Genomic DNA, 16,858 nt, shown 5'->3' with positions numbered 1-16,858 from the left:
CTGTTGGACGTCTGTCAGTAATAGTCACATCCTGCAGCATATCCACCTGATCCTGAGCAGTCGGGTTGGGAGGACACTATCGCCGCCCTGTTCAGTCCTCCTGGTTAGTATATAGGCTCATTGTCGTTATGTGGAGAGGACGGACCTGGGCTCCATGCACTTCTTACCGTCAATAATACAGTCACTGCCTACAACATGTGAAGGGGCCAGAGGTCTCGCAATCCATATCCTATAGGGGGGGGGGGGGGGGGGGGGGCTTATGCCGCTGGTATACAACCTGTGCCCACTGTGCCCTCTTATCCCCTCTTATCCCTGTCATCTGCTTTTATAAAGCTGCCCATATGCTTGTTGCCCCTACACCAGCCAGCATGCTGATAGTTTCATCGTCTGGAGGATTTTTTTTTTTTTAAAGGACATAGACACAAGACATTTCCAATAAGGAGGTTTCATATGATCAGTGCAGACATCATGTATGTGCATTGCTGTGCGGGTATTTCCTCATGTGCTTAGTAGTGACTGAGCAGTGTACACCGCCACCTGAGGGGATGATCACACATGGAGTTTTGTGTGCCACGTGACACAGCACCTGACAGGCTGGCTTCACACTGCCTTTTTACAATCCGTTTCTTCATCTGTTTTATGCATTAGTGCATCCGTATTGATTCGTTTTTCCATTGACTTCCATTATAAAAAAAGAAGGATCAAAACGCATCCATTTTTTTAACGTACACAAAAACGTAGCTGACCTTACTTTTGTGTACTATAAAAAAAACTGATGCATTTTGATCCGTTTCTTTTTTATAATGGAAGTCGGATCAAAACGGATGCATACAAATGCCTGCGTATTGCAAACACGTAGCGTGGACCTAGCCTAAGGGCCCTATTCCACCGGACGATTATCGTTTAGATTATCGTTAAATCGTTGAATCTAAACGATAATTGTTCGGTTGAAATGCAGTTAACGATTAACGACCGAACGAGAAATCGTTGATCGCTTTATAAGACCTGGACCTATTTTTATCGTTGCTCGTTCGCAAAACGTTCGCAAATCGTTCGCATTGAATAAGACGTTGTTCGGTCGTTCGCAATAGATACGAACGCAATTGCGAATAAATAACGAAGAAAAACTATCGCAATTACGATCATAAGTAACGATTATCGTTCCATGGAAATGAGTGAACGTTTTCAGGTCTTTACGATCATAAGTAACGATTATCGTTCCATGGAAATGAGTGAACGTTTTCAGGTCTTTCGCAATAGCGGTCGTTTGAGATCGTTAATCGTTAAAGATTATGCAAACTATAATCGTCCGGTGGAATAGGGCCCTTAGATTATCGTTCAGATTATTGTTAAATCGTTCGAATCTAAATGATAATCGTTCGGTTGAAATGCAGTTAACGATTAACGACCGAACGAGAAATCGCCCGGTGGAATAGGGCCCTTAGGGTACCGAGTGGTGAGGAGCCCCTTGTTCCTGGAATCACTGGTGACAAAGTATCACTTGCTGTTCACTTACTATAAACTCAAAGAAATGACAGCGAAGTGTTACATGGTGAAGGTGATGAGCAGCAGTTTTCCCTGTGTTCTATCTTGTGAATTACAATACAGACATACAGTACACGCACCCGTATGGCGGCACATATGAGAGGTGACTTGTTCTGCCTTTCTTCACAGCTGAAGGAATATTCTCTCGGGGATGGTAGTGAAGTATTGCTGAGGAAGCAGAAATCCGATTGGAAGCTCCTGCCGTCTAGCTCTCTAGTGGGGGCAGTAATGTTCCAGCCAGCCCTTTATAGGGAAGATATTGTGGACCAGCTGACATGATTCAGGTGAGAGGCATGTTATGTGCTGTTATATATTATGATGATGATGATGAGTGTGGTAGACATCAGTGCGGTATGAGTAAGGTTATAAAACCTATGTTATATTGCACTCATGCACATTGCTACCCGGTCACTCAAAACCTACACTGGAACATTATGTAGTTGTACACAACATGAAATTGGTTTTGGTTTAGATGAAACTTTTTGGTTTCTTTTTATAGTTTTTTTTTTTTTAATGATAAATGGGGTGCCCAAAAAAAGGCTTTTTTCCCCCTCTTATACTGTTTACCGTGCAGGATAGATTTTAAAGCCCGCACAACATATGTGATCAGGTGTTCTGATAGCTGTCGCTTTTGCACACGTGGATTATTAGTTGAGTGTTTCTACCATCAGCTGATGTAAAAGGGCCCAAACCCCCCACCCGCTGTCCCTTGGTTTTTTATTTTTTACTTAGTCAAGTCCCTATAAGATCTTGAGGAAAGTTAGGGGAACTTTCAGTATGCCCGAGTTCATCCAAACCCAAGTGTGCGGCATTTGAATGGCGCTGGCTGGTGAAGTTAGATGCAGCCCCAAGGGTGGTATTACAAAGAACGATTATTGTTCGAAAAATCAATAGGGGTGCATCCGACTTCAGCAGCCAGCGCCAATCAAATGCCGCACACTCGGCTTTGGATGAACTCAGGCATGCTCGAAGTTCCCTTAACTTTAGTCTTGAGACTCTCTTGACCAATCTTAGGCCTGATATCTTTGGTGGAAGCTTAGGAGTTGCGAGAGAACACATTGGGGGAGATTTATGAAAGGGTGTAAATAAACACCTGGTGTAAACTGCCAACAGCAACCAATCACAGCTCCTCTTATATTTTACCAGATCTGAAAGCTGAGCTGTGATTGGTTGCTGTGGGCAGTTTACACCAGGTGTATATTTACACCCTTTCATAAATCTGCCCCATTTTGTTATTATATGAGGTTGTTCTTCCATGGCTGGTGGTAGCGGATAGCATCGGGCTATGTATGGGCCGTTCTACTTGCAGGTTATATATTTTTATTTATATAAAGAGGATGTACCACCTGGTACATCCTCTTTAACCTGGACCCACGGATCGATCGGTTCCCGTGCAGGGCGCCGTTCGATCCAGCGGTACCAGCTGGTGCTGAAGCACTGGAGGTTGGCCGGGCTGCCCCCAGTGGGAGGGAATTCCCTCCCCTGTATGACGCGGCTCGCTTAGAATGAACGGAGCTGCGTCATACAGGGGAGGGAATTCCCCGTGCCGGCACCGATCGATCCGTGGGTTCAGGTTAAAGAGGATGTACCGGGTGGTACATCCTCTTTAAAGTCCATGTTTGACTTGGGTATGAGGCCGCTCAAGTGTGTAAACAAGAAGGTGGAAAGTAATTGTTCCATGGCGTAAAAACGTCATGATCTGTAGATTTTAATGCAGCAGACCAGAGTAATACAGCGCTGATCTTATCGATCAGTGTGGTATTAATTATATTGCAGTGATCTCTATGTAAAGTGTAAAATATATAAAAAAAAAAATTATTACTAAAAAATCCCCTCTCCTAAAATGGGAGGGCATGGGCGCCTCTGCTCTCCACGCCTCTCCGCTCAAAGAATTGACATGTCAATTGTTTGAGAGGAAAGGCACGGAGAGTGGAGGCGCACAAGGCCTCCCTTTGAAAAAAAAATTGCAGACGTGACCTGGCGTGGAGTCCGTGAGGGTTTCTGAGCGGAATCTGTGAGACTATTCCGTAGTGTGAACGGGCCCTTAGGCTTACAGTTCACAGTGCGTTTTTACATATCACTATGTAAGCCCCTCCCCTTACTTCCTCCGTTCTGTCTTGGTCTCTGTGCTGCCAGAGGTAGTTTTCTCCTAACAGGAAGTAGGCATCACTTTGCAAGGAAGTGAGGCACCTAGTGGCCAAAACGTTAAGACTGAGCAATGAATGTGGCCCCTCTTGCAAAGGGAAGTATTTATGTACATTAAAAACCATCTATTTTTTATAAAGTTATATTCCAGAGTAATAAGAGGGTTCCCTGGCCACTCAGCCTCTTTGCTTTTGCCGGATTTGATCGGGAAGCTGTAACCAGTTAGGCCGGCTGCTCTAGCTGTGTAAACAGTGCGGCTTACAGTGCTCCGCTATTTACTCAACTCTAATTTAAGTCAATAGGAGTTACGCAAACTGCGTAAAATAGCTGGCTTTTGCATCCCAACCACCTCTGGCATTTGCAAGCAGGGGATAGGGGGCTGCGGAGCCCTTATAATGAGATGGGAATACCCCTTTACTTCTGCAGGATATCTGGATATCTAGCGGATTTTACCCCATTGTCTTGTAGACGATTTTTTTTCCTGCATTGCTTTCTATTGTTTCAGCTTCATATCCAATGGATTCTGTGAATCTGCTGATTTATTTTTTTTTAAGGTCAGAGATGCTGACATCAAGTGCTTCATCTCACCTTACTGTATAATGTATCCTGCGTATACTATATCCTGTGTATACTATATCCTGTGTATCCAGTGTATACTATATACTGTGTATCCCATGTATACTATATACCATGGGTCTCCAAACTGCGGCCCTCCAAGCTGTTGCAAAACTACATTTCCCATCATGCCTGGACAGCCAAATCCAAAGCTTTAGTTGTCCAGGCTTGATGGGAATTGTAGTTTTGCAACAGCTGGAGGGCCGCTGTATGGAGACCCATGCTATATCCTGTGTATCACGTGTATACTATATCCTGTGTATCCCGTGTATACTACTGTATATAGCTGCTATTGTCACTAAGCACTTGGATCATGATTACTTTCTACGTTTCGGCATAAAATTGCACGGATCGATCTCACCTCCAAGTAAATTTCAGTGAGGACTATACATGTAAATCCTTAACATTGGAAGAAGTTATTTTCTTATAGCTGTAAATCCAAGGAAATAGGCAGCTGAAACAGGATGGGGATGCCAGAGCGTCAGATTTCAGCCCTTAGGAGAACCTTTAAGCCTTCCATCCCTGCCAGGCAGATGAGAAGATTAGCTTAGTGGATTGCTTCGACATCAAGTATAAGGAGACACAAAGCTCAATTAAAGGGCATTGTGCATTCATATTTACCGTGCGTATAGATTTACAGTGTTCACAACCTCATCTACCAGCCGGAGCAGAGACAGACTTGTCTGATACTTAGTTTTGTCATCGGTTGCCAGACATTTGGACGTCCTCCTGACACCCACGGTGGGCGAGACCAACACCCAGCTCATAAAAATAAGGGGAAGGATTGCAGAAGTACATATTTTGGAAAGTCATACAGGGATCCCCTGTCCGTGCTTCACAGGGCGAACACGGAACATGTGAATGCTGCCTTAGGCAACACCTTGAATTCTTTGTGATATTTATCAAGAGTCCCTTAACAAGTTTTTTTTTTCAGTGTGGCCGGTTAAAGTGTCACTGTCCTTTTTACTTTTTTTTTTTTGCAGAAACCAGTAGTACAGGCGATTGTAAGAAACGTTGTAATTGGGTTTATTAGCCGAAAAATGCATTTTTATCATGAAAAAGTAGTTTGAAGCTCTCCCCCTGTCTTCATGGTTCTCTGTGGAGAGGGGAGGGGTGGAGGGAGCTGAGGCACCAAAACAGGACAACAGAAGAGTTAATTTACAGCTACATCACAAGGCTATCTCCTCTGAAGTCAGCACTGACCTCTGAATACCGGCTTTCATACAGCTCCCACTGTGTAATCCTTTGTTCTCTGCTCTCTGCTGGCGACTAATCTCCCTCCTCCTCCCCCCACCCCTCTCTATAGGTTACACAGGGCTCGACTGATGTAAAAGAGTCGAGTACCGGCCGGATGATCTTTCCGGTCGCAGTGTTCTTATGCGGGTGCATCAGCGCGCGCCCGCATCAGAACTTCACACAGCACACAATAAAGCAAGTGGTCGGAGCCACTTGCTTCATTGTGTGAACTGACAGATCTTTCTGCGGCAGCAATTCAGTTCTTTGTGGCACCGTATGGGATCCCGGCCGGAGGGTATACTATATGTATACACTCTGTCCGGGATCCCATAGCAGTAAAGGCAGTGTTCCACACCGTGCAAAGTATGGTTGTTGTTGCTGATGGCAACAACGGCCGTACTTTTACATAGTGTGAACATAGCCTTACAATTATATTTGTGCCTTATTGCCTGCACCTTCCTGGCGCTTCTTGTTATAAAATGTAAACATTTTTATAAAAATTAGAATAAAAAAAAAACATATTTAACCTAAGCAGAATACCCCTTTAAGCCGCCCTAACCTGGTGCCCGAAGAAGCAACTTGCCCTGGTAAAGAGCAGTACAGAACATGTAGTACCTCACTATACTGTAGAGATTATAGGCTAGTCTTTGTTCTCCTTTCTCCCTTCACACTTGCGCGGCCATTTTTATGGTCGGGAATCACTGATCAGGAAGATTCAGGAAATCACCAGTTTTTTCTGGCCGTAAAAACAAAGGAAAAAAAAAAATCGTACTCACCTGCTGCAGCTGTGCTGGCTTTGCTAATGCACGAGAGGTGTCACTGTTTGCCATATCACTGGGGGGGGGTAGCGGCCTCTCCTGGCCCAGTCAATCACCACCCAGCAATTGAGTATGTGCTTTTGATTAGGAGCGTGTGTGGTTAAAGGGCCAGTGTCGGCAGACGGCGGCACTTTCTTGGGTGCTGACACTGACCTGATGTGCATCTGGATCTGTCCAGAATTCTGGATGCCCCTATAGGGTTCTATGGGTCATCCGTGCTGGATTTCGGGACAAATATTGTCATATATTTTCCAGAGCTGGTTTCTGGCTAGGACACCCTTCAGGAAAAAGGTATCCCTGCCCAATAGAACCCTATGGGTTTGCAAATGTACCCAGATTTCTTTCTAAGAAATCCCGGTAAATTTCACGAATGTTTGATGGGGGCCTATCCATGAACATCCAACCAAACCTGTGTCTGGAGTAGTGATGTCACGATACCGATACTAACATTTTTATTTCGATACTCAATACCAGTTCGATACTTACTAAAATATTTAAAAAAAAACACAACAATAGAAATATAATACTCCCTAGACAGCGAATATAATAAACCTGAAATGTTTTCTATACTCTTCAGGCCTGCACTATTACAGAGATACCAATTTATGGAGCTTTTTTTTAATTTTGTTACGTTAAAAGTAAAGGTTTGCGTTTTTTACATAACTGTGTACAGAGTACAGCGATCACTCAGACAACTCCGCTATACACTGCTCACTTGGCTCCGCTATACACTGCTCACTCAGCTCCACTATACACTGCTCACTCGGCTCTGCTATACACTGCTCACTCGGCTCCGCTATACACTGCTCACTCTGCTCCGCTATACACTACTTAGCCGGCTCCGCTATACACTGCTCACTCGGCTCCGCTATATGTCTCATGTATATATCACGTATATACATGTATATATATCACATGTGTCCTCTCTCTCGGACCTCCCGCTCTCCCTCTCCAGCCTTCTCCTCCTTCCTCCTCTCTCCCTCTCCGTCCTCCTCTCCCTCTCCAGCCGCGGAGACCTCCGTGCAGCTCCGGCTCCTCTGCATAAATCATTTCAGCGGGGGTCTGCTACACACAGTAGCCGACCCCTGCTGCATATGGAGCGGGCTTAGGAGGGGTCAGGTGCCGCTGTCAGTGTGACAGCGGCATCTAAACAGTTACATAGCTGGCACTAGCGATCTCAAAGTGCCAGCTATTTAAAATTGGCGCCGCCGGGAGCGGAAGGAGAGAGGACAGAGAAGGAGACTGCAGGGGCAGTGAGAGGCACTTAGAGAACACGGCCGGCGCTCAGCTAGCCGCCGGCCGTGTTCTCTGCGTTATACTTTATGTTAAGTTGCCTAATAGTGCAGCTTTAACATAGAGTATCGATACCAGGAAATCCTGGTACCGAACCGTTTTTTAGCCCGAAATATCGATAGTAGTATCGATATTTCGGTGCATCGTGCATCCCTAGTCTGGAGATGCTTCCAGTATATTAAATATATATTGCCCTTCGTATAGCAGAACATATGAGCCACTGTCAATATTCTAAGGAGTAGGGGTCGGAGGGCAGGATTATAGCTGTAGGTGCGAGCTCCTCCTTTATTCATTGCATCCACTTAGATGATTAGATGTCTGGCTGAGGCTGTGCCGCTGTTGTATAGTAATGGCTGCACATTGTGGTCTATGTAGTGTTAGTCTACCTGATGTTTCCCACTCTCTGTAACGCGTACATGGTTCCTGATGGAGTACGTTTGCTCTTTACTGTAATTGTTCCATCGCTGAACAAATATTTATTTCACAGCGGCACCAATACCACCTTAAGTGATGTGCTGACCCCGGACAGCTGCTGTCATCACCTCCTCATTGACAGCCAGCGATATGTAACACTGCCTGCACCAGCCCCCCCGCACCTGCTCTCTTCATTGTTTTTAATGGGCCGGCCTGGAAAATCTTTTCACGGAGAAACGTTTGCAGTCTTGTTTGTACCTTTCTGCTGGAAAATAAACTGCTGGACTGGATTTCCATGGATAGCAATGAGATGGTCAGATACAGAACCCCCTGCTGGTTTCCACAATGAGAAGGATCTATAGTTGACATGTCTCATAGATTGAGGCTCTCCAGCTGTTGCAAAACAACAACTCCCATCATATGTGGACAGCTAAAGCTTTGACTTTGGCTGTCCAGGCATGATGGGAATAGTAGTTCTGCAACACCCGAGGGGCTGTGAGTTTGACCCCACTGAACTACTACATGTTAATACACTGACTTTTTACTCGCCCACTTGTTTATCTGACATATGGTGACATTTGCTTAGCGAAGTCATTCACACGTCCGTAGAATTCAGTCCGTACTGCAGACTGGACCTGGGAGCTCACGACATCATAACTAATCATGATTCCAGTCCGCAGAGCAACATCCGTGTACAGACATGTGAATGACCCCTAACATGTCGAATGTGTCTCTACGGCTTTTATAAACTTATACAATCCCAGATTGCCTGCAAGAAATGCTGATAGCCAGGAGGGAGCGCTATTCTTATTGGGGCTGTATTCTGTTCTGTTCCTTTTACAGCACAGATAGTGTAGTCTCCATTACTGTTTCTGCCTTGAGAACCTAGATGGAAAGCAGACAGGTTGGCTTTATTATAGGTCGCGGTTTGTTGGGATCCATCAGAGTATTCTGAAAATAAACCTGTCTCCTGTCCTGTTTCCTCCTAACAGGCATTACATTAAAGCGTACCTGTCACAGTTTTTTTTAAAAATAGGAATCGACAGGGGTTGTGACAATCTACTCTCTTTATTTTATCTACGTTTTCTATGTTTAAATCAATGTTATACATATGGCCACTAGGTGTCTCCCTTCCAGTCAAAATGGGCTCCATATTTGGTCTTTTCTCTGCTCAAAAAAGAGACCAAACCCAGGAAGTCCCTGACCTTTGCCGCTCACACAAGGAGAGACACCTGTTCATCATGCAGGTTGTATATCACCTGAAGGCAAAAACGTAGGCTAATATTATCAGCTCTGCAGATTACCAGGAAACAGTGCTGTGTGACAGGAGAGCTGACCATACAATGCAAGCACCACAGGATTCTCTGCTACTGAATGTGGAAGCACAGCAGTTGTATACATGCGCAGTGAAGGGAGACACCTAGTGGCCATATGTATAACACTGATTTAAACATAGAAAACTTAAATAAATAAATAAAGAGTATATTGCAAAACTGCTTGCGATCACACTCCCTGTTGAATCCTTAAAAAAATATATCTTGCCACAGTGTTTCTTTAAGGATCTCTTAAAACTATTTAAGAAGGTGTCGGCCATATGCTAATTATAGATAAACCTTAGATGTGTTTGCATATCCTGGTACTTTTTGGATTAGCATCACATGGGTCATTTTGGCCCTGACCTGACCCACATTCTGTTTGAGAATACAATACTGTAGTATTTGCCTATCATTTATGTAGCTTCATTATAACCCTCAGACAATGGCTAATACAGTACAATAGCTAAGGTAACACTTCACTCCTAATACTTTATCACTGATGACCGAAGGCAAACAATGGAACAAAGTCCTGACAGCGGAAACAAATCATGTACGATGGGTTTCCTGCATTTCCATGGCAGACGCCGATCCCGTCTATGGTACTAAGCGCAGGACTCTCGCACATAACCGTAGTATAGAAGTACAAATAAGCCGACACAATAAAGAGAGACCATAAACAGTGTCTCGCTTTATGATTGTTATTAATACTGGCAACTTTTTTCAATATGCTTTTCAATATGGCGCTGGCCAGGAGTTTCCAACTCCCAGCATGCACCACACCTCCTATGTCTCTCTCCCTGATCCATTTCTGTTTCCTCCCCTGCGTTCACGTCTCTCCCCCCTCCCTCATCCATCTGTGCGCAGAGGCTGCTGTGCTGGGGAAATGTATCTCCTGTCACCTCTCACACTGGAGACATGCCTGTACTGTCCTGTGTCTCTGCAGTGGGTTGGGTTACCAGCCATAAATATTTACATCCCAGCCCTAAACAAAGACAGAGGACATGTGACCTTGTCTTGTAAACAAGACAGAGAAGTCTCAGTGTAACAGCATTTTTGTGTTGACATGGGATGAGACACCTAAAAAAGATCAAAAATGGTGCAGAGGCCATAATAACATCCAATTGCATATATATTTAACTTTTTAGGTACTATTAAATATTGCAAAGAATTTTTTTAGTGGAATACCCCTTTAAGAGCATTGCTTTGGCGTAAGAGCTCCCTGTACTGGGTGGGAGGGCGAATGGGGGAGGGGCATAGCGGGGTCTACAGCCCTGTACTCTGACCCAGGAAGTCTCCCTCACCTTCCCACTCATAGCAGATCCACTTCAGGCTGGGGCTTACATCAGGGGACAGGACTGTGGAGGTAATCTCTTCATAGCTGTAACCCCTCTCTCCCCGGACAGAGAGTGCTGCATGTAATTGCCCACATCTGTCCTGCTCATTACTTCATTCTCCCTGCAGTCTCTGTCAGTCCTTGTATTTCCCATCCTCTCCATTACTGTACAGTAACTTATATATCACATATTCTGCTGTTTCTAAATGTTTTTCATCTGTTTTACCTGTTATTCAGAATATAAATCATTATTTTTGGGGTGTGGAACCAATTGTCTGCATTTCTATGATTTCTTATGGGAAAATTTGCTTTGGTTTAAGAGTAGATTTGGATTACAAGCGCCGTCCCGGAACGAATTATGCTCGTAATCCAAGGCACCACTGTGTCTGTGTGTGTGTGTGTATATGTGTATATATCAGTCAGATATTTTTGAGCGCCTGTCCGCTGCTCCCTGCCGCATACAATTACTCCTCCCTGCTATAAGATGCCATAGTGTTTGGAAAAAGTGCACAGGGCTGAACAGGCTGACACTGCTTGGGTCTTAATTTTTTTTTTTTTTTTTTTTGCACAGTACCGTATTATAGATGGCATGTAGTAGGAGAAGGGGTTACTGGCGCACTGGGTTTGCAATGTGCTATGTGAGCTAAAGTGAATACAACCACAGCAGCAGGAACAGAGCAAGGAAAGGGTTACACAAAGCACCGAGCTGCTACTGTTGTTGCTGATACTGAGAAGCTAAATGGAGATTACACTGCAGCACTGTGCACAGACAGCAGTAGACACACGGGGACGGCTGTCCTGAGCTTTCCCTAAATGTCTTGGGGATAATCAAGATGTTTTCTGGACTTTTGGGAGAAGACTGTGGACTGACGAGACAAAAGTTAAACTTTTTAGAAGTTTTTAGTCCCACTGCATCTGGCGTAGAAGCATAGCATAGCATTTTAGAAAAGGAACATCATACCAACCGTAAAATATGGTGGTAGTGTGATGGTCTGGGGCTGTTTTTCCCCTTCAGAACCTGGAAGACTTGAAGGAATGTCAGGCCATCTGTTGGTGACCTTAAAGGGGTTATCCAGCAAAAATCTTTTTCTTTCAAATCAACTGGTATCAGAAAGTTACATAGACTTGTAATTTACTTAAAAATCTCAAGTCTTTCCCTACTTATCAGCTTCTGTATGTCCTGCAGGAAGTGGTGTATTCTTTCCAGTCTTGACACAGTGCTCTCTGCTGCCACCTCTGTCCATGTCAGGAACTGTTCAGATCAGGAGAGGTTTGCAGGTGGTGCAGGGAACATAATAAACAACCTATACTTTGTGGTCCTTTTGCCTTTGCAGTGCCGCATCAGCTCAGCCGGTCAGTGACTGCAGCAGTGTGGTGTCCCACCCTGGTCAATGACTGACCGAGCAGGGCAGCCAGGGGAAGAAATATGGAGAATCCTGCCGTGGGCAAAGGAAAAAAAAAAAAAATCAGAACAGGCAGGTGGTGGGGGGAACATAATAAACAACCTACACTCCCAGCCCCCCCCCCCATGCCTTTGAAGCACCGTGTCCTGCTCCTGGACCCCGCCAGGATCCTCCATATCTCTTCCCCTGGCTGCGCTGCTCGGTCAGTCATTGACCAGGGTGGGACACCACACCGCTGCAGTCACTGACCGGCTGAGCTGATGCGGCACTGCAAAGGCAACCACTGAGTATAGATTGTTTATTATGTCCTCCACCCCCTGCCTGTTCTTGTTTTTTATAAATTTGCCCGGCCTTTAAGTAACTTACTTTCACTTGACCTTACAAAGTACAAAGGCCCCGAGGCCTCAGCCCTCACATAACCAGTGTGACTGTCATATTACATTTGCAGGTTTCTGCCATTGTTTGCAGTGTAATGTAGTGTTCTCATTGGGATTCTGGCGAGGAGATAGATCCTTAGTAAACCTTTGGATGTGTAATATTCTCATCTATTGGCCACAGTCCCTTTGTCTGTTTAGATTTGTCTTGTGTGCAGCAAGTTTCTCCGAGTTTGCACAGTACACAGGGATAAGAGCAGGAGCGAGCAGTGTTGGCAGGCTGCCTGGCACAGATCATCTTCTCCTTGGACAGATAATCTCTTGTCCTGTGTGTGCTATGTATAGGAACTGCTGTACCAGCAGACACAACCTACAGGCTAGTGCAGCCTCTGTGCCCTTTTGTTCTGCTTTACATAAGTAGGTCTATTTGATGGGATGGTGGTGGTGGTGGCGGCGGGGGGGGGGGGGTTCTTTAGACAACCACTTTCATTCTGCTCATTGTTTAAAATTCTTAAAGGGAATGTGTCACCTAAATTTTCGAATTTTTCAAAATTGTTTTTAAATTTTAGCCCCCCCCCCCCCTTTATTCCAGTCTGTTTCTATTTTCTGACTGTCATTTTTTTAAATTATTGCACTTTTTGTACATTGTAATGGAGGCTGCCATATTGCCTGGACTGTTCTTAACAGCATTTAGTGACATGCTTTACTGCAAGACTCATGGACATAGATGGCAGTAGACAGACTCTGTCCCCTTGAGGTGAATGTGAAACATTACTGAGCATGCTCTGTGACCTGTGAAGAGGTCATTCCACAGGGAGCTGCTATTGTCTCTTCTCTCTCTGGTGTCACATGACGCTGTTATGCTGTACAGATCACTTTACAGCAGTCTCCTTCATCACTGCAGACACAACAGGAAGCCTCGGCTTAGTGTCAGCCCCAGTGGTGAGAATGAAAACTGCAAGATATCAGGATTATTTTATAATATAGATAGAAAAATTGAAAAAAGTCACCAAAATTTTTAAAATATGTTTAACATAATAACATTTATTAAACAAGAAGTCATTTTCCGATGACAGATTCCCTTTAAAGTGATGTTCAAGATTAGAAAAAATGTTACTGCTGGTTAACAGAAACAGAGACACTCTTGCTCATAGGCAGTATGGTATGGCAGCTCAGTCCTATTCAGCCTTAAAGTGACTCTGGATCCACAATCTCCCCCTAAAACCGCTTGTACTGCCAGATAGCTGCTTTTAATCCAAGATCTGTCCTGGGGTCCGTTCGGCAGGTGATGCAGTTATTGTCCTAAAAAACAACTTTTAAATTTTCAGCCCCGTGACAAATTGGCATGGCCTAGAGTATCTGTGCCCTAGGCCTGCACCGCCTCTCTGTACCTCCTCCTCATTAGTAATGCCCCAGGCAGGATTTCTCCTATTAATCTTCTCTGTGAATACTGCACATATGCTGGATTGATATATATCTTTATGGGAAAAGATTCAGTATAACTTGTAATTTATTGATTGAAATCTCTGATGTTTCCATGCTAAAGAGTCCGGTCCATTGAGTGACCCCGCCCACTGGACTCCGAATGAGAACGATCAGAGATTTCAGTCAACATGTTACAAGTTATACTAAATTTTTACCCACTAAGATATCTATATATCAATCCGCTCAGTTCTTCCTGCTCTATAACATGATGGTGATAAATTGGAAAGCATTGTACTGGTTACAGGTTCACTTTAAAGTGACACTGTCACCCCCTTTGTGCATTCTGACATCTCTCCACAGGTGTAAAGGGTAAATTTAGCGTTTTTTACCTTATTTCATATCATACGTCATGGTGTTTGTTCAAGTAAAAAGTGTCCTTTTATCAAATGCAGATTGTATTAAGTGGGCCTTAGCGCAACTTAGCCCCGCCCACAACTACACCGTTGGCCCCGCCCCCTCGTCGGCCATTGGAACAGGCTGGCCGAAAAGGTCTAGACCCCACCCCCTTTACGTCATCCAACCAATGGGCGTCAAGGGGGCGGGGCAACGTGGGCGGGGCTAAGTGGCACTAATGCCGCAATGCCACGCCCACTTAATACAATCTGCATTTGATAAAAGGACACTTTTTACTTGAACAAACACCATGACGTATGATATGAAATAAGGTATGAAAAATGCTAAATTTACCCTTTACACCTGTGTAGAGATGTCAGAATGCACAAAGGGGGTGACAGTGTCACTTTAAGACACAGTTATGAGTTATTCTGGTAAACCTCTGCAAGGACACGTGTCAGTTCGGGTTATCAGACTTGTGGTCAGGATGACACTTGTATCTGTAATAAGGACAAGCATGCAGATTTATAATACAGATGCCTTGCACACTAAGCCTATATTATGCCCTGTTAACACCAATGGTAGGTGACCAACCTGTTATAAAGACATATTTTCAGAATCAGCTGCGGGGGTTAATCTAGATGGGAAATTAAACCCTCTCATCCATAGCAGGTAGTATAATAGCCCCTTAATATATATACCTGTTTACCAATGTGTCAGCATGAGGATATTTAATATTCTTACTACCCCCAAACTCCCTCAAAATTTCTGGAAATGCCCCAAATGCCTGCTTATGGGCGGGACTTGACTTAACCCTGCCCCCTGGGAGATCTTCGCTGGATCGTCCGACTAAAATCAGGACAATCTGGAAGTATAAATATGTCAAGTTAAAAGCTTTTCATAAAGATAAAGAGGCAAAATATGAAAAATATGAGTGCCCGGGGTACCCCTATAATTGTTTCTTTCAATTAAATTAAAAGTTTAAATTTCAACATTTTATTTTAACTATGGTAACTATGTCAGTGCAAAGAGACATCTTTGCTTAAAGGGGTATTCTTCTCAGATAAAATACATGTTCGGTCATCCTCCCCCTCCTGGAGACTAACAATTCTTAACATACTGTACTTGTTATTATTTCTTCAGTCTCCTTCCCCCAGTTCTGAGCTTCTGCTTTCTGCTGAAGAAACAGAAAACTTTGTGTGAGCTGTTTCCTCCATCTCTGTGCTCTGATCCCCCTCCGTTTTCTATCTATATTATGAAATATTTCTGATATCTTGCAGTTTTCATTCTCACCACTGGGGCTAAAATTAAGCTGAGATTTGCTGTTTTGTCTGTAGTGATAAGAGGAGGCTGCTGTAAAGTCATCTGTACAGCATTTGCAGCCTCATGTGACACCAGTAGAGACAATAGCGACTCCCTGTGGAATGACCTCTTCACAGAGGTCACAGAGCGCGCTCATTAATGCTTCACATTCATCTCGAAGGACAGATTGTCTATTGTCATCTATGTCCATGAGTCTTGTTGTAAAGCAGGTCACTAAATGCTGTTAAGAACAACCCAGGCAAGATGGCAGTCATCATTAGAATGTACAAAAAGTGAAATAAAATAAATTACAGTCAGAAAATAGAAACAGATTAGAATAAGAGAAGAAGTTTTAATTTCTGACTCTTAATCAGTTAGAGAAAATTTAGATGACACTTTCCCTTTAAGAAAGGTTTTGTGTATAAAGTGGAATACCACAGTAGTACATATGCTTATGTGAGTGAGCCTGAAGGGATGGGGGACACAGGAGCAAACTGGCAAAGTGAGTACACGTGAATCGTCTGTCATACAGTGACGCTGCACAGTGTGGTCACCGGCTGCGCACAGTCACTGGGTTATTTACCATTTTGGCGAAGCTCTTGCCATTCATAAAATAAAGCGCACGTTTTCAGCTTCCTATAGGTTTTATATACCTCAGGGGATATGTGCCTTGTACTATGCCCTTTACTTATAGATGGTATAAAATATGTGTGCCTCATACATCAGGGGTAGGGAACCTTTCACCCTCCAGCTGTTGCAAAACTACAACTCCCATCATGCCCGGACAGCCAAAGCTAAAGCCGTACAGTGTATTTACGGGACAAGAAGGGCATATAAAGCACATCTTACTTTGTGTCAGCTGTGGGGTTGCATCAGGTGCTCTCACCTGGGATTCCCTCCATTACAGGCAGCTGTTCCTTTTAGTATCGCCCCTGGGAGTTGTGGTTTGTTATTATCTATTACCTAGGCTTTTGTGGAACATTCCCTGAAATCAAAGTGCATGGTAAAAAAAAAACAATAGATGTTGTGTCATCGGAAAAGGACCTATTGTTTTTACAGAATTTTTGGATATATATATATATATATATATATATATACACATGTACAGACTTCTTTTTTTTGTGTAGGTGTACTTTCAATTGGTGCCTTTGAATCTACCCAAAAATGTATGATGGAACGCCAAAAATGTTATTTATGGGGTAATATTGGAAAATAATGCAATTTTGTATCTTTTGGGGGGTCCAAT

General features: G+C 43.9%; 1 protein-coding gene across 4 annotated transcripts in view; it reads left to right on the top strand.

Annotated features, from left to right (window-relative positions):
• KIAA0319L (KIAA0319 like) overlaps positions 1 to 16,858 on the top strand; it is a 79,910-nt gene that overhangs the window by 1,559 nt on the left and 61,493 nt on the right. For all 4 annotated transcript variants that reach the window (XM_069971639.1, XM_069971640.1, XM_069971636.1 and 1 more), the window contains exon 2: positions 1,675 to 1,829. The gene's annotated coding sequence lies outside the window, so the exon portion shown is untranslated. The remainder of the gene's footprint in view (positions 1 to 1,674; positions 1,830 to 16,858) is intronic.

The sequence above is a fragment of the Dendropsophus ebraccatus genome, chromosome 5 (assembly GCF_027789765.1).
Source record: "Dendropsophus ebraccatus isolate aDenEbr1 chromosome 5, aDenEbr1.pat, whole genome shotgun sequence".
NCBI lineage: Eukaryota > Metazoa > Chordata > Amphibia > Anura > Hylidae > Dendropsophus > Dendropsophus ebraccatus.
The sequence above is the reverse complement of the archived record's forward strand: the minus strand, read 5'-3'. Positions and strand labels throughout refer to the sequence as shown.